Below are 990 nucleotides of genomic sequence, written 5' to 3'. Positions count from 1 at the left end.
GCAATATAATCTTCACTGTTATGTTTGAAAGTATACGTTATGAATTGTGTACGTAATATATGAAACAGAATCAAACTTGTACAATTTAGGACTTTTTTCATATAAATAGTGTTAGATTTCAATAAAAAGTTAAGAAATTCTATGATTTTTAAGCTTCTGTATGTAACATGCGCCACATAAATATTGTATTATAACCTTATAAATACATGTATGTATATAACGTGTAATGCATATTACAATTTAGATTAACGAGATAGATTCTTAGTTTTAAGTTAAGTTTGGGTTATTTCATCGTTTATTTAACATAGTTCTCGATTTTCAAAGAAAATTTTCTAGTTTATTAGATCTTTGCATTATCATTAATGTCAACAATTGTATCATTCCCTCCGTGATGGTGACATAAATTCCTTGAAGGAATGATTTTACCATATAAAGAGGAATGGAATTATGTATATTTTCTTAATTTCTTAACCAAAATCTTTTCCAATTATTTAAATAGTATAATTTTATATTATGTGTCTAAAACCTTGAACGTTATGACTGCACCAATATTCACTATTTTATTTTACGTTTCTGATAAAAGAGATTATATCAGTGTATTGTATATTATGTGGAACTTATGTTAGGAAAAATGCTGAAACCAAACTTTTTTAATAGTCTTAAGGAAATAACTGAAATAAAAATGACTTTTATATATTCTATTCCTAGATTGTAGCATAAAATTAATTATTTCAACCTGATTGATAATCTTAAATTCTAATTGATTTTGCCTTTTCTGAATTATCTGCAGTTTAAATGAATCCAATTCCATTCCAAATGTTTGTAGTGTACTACTTACAGTATTACTGTAAGACATAGAATTTTACTATTAACTTACTTAACTTAAGATGAGAAGTAAAACCTCATTATCATGATCCTTTTTCCCTTTTATTTTCTTTACATTATTGTCAAAATTGGTATATTTTGAATTGAAAAATAACAATAAGTATG

This window comes from Habropoda laboriosa, unplaced genomic scaffold (genome assembly GCF_001263275.1).
Source record: "Habropoda laboriosa isolate 0110345459 unplaced genomic scaffold, ASM126327v1 scaffold1329, whole genome shotgun sequence".
Classification (NCBI taxonomy): domain Eukaryota; kingdom Metazoa; phylum Arthropoda; class Insecta; order Hymenoptera; family Apidae; genus Habropoda; species Habropoda laboriosa.
Note: the sequence above shows the minus strand (reverse complement) of the source record.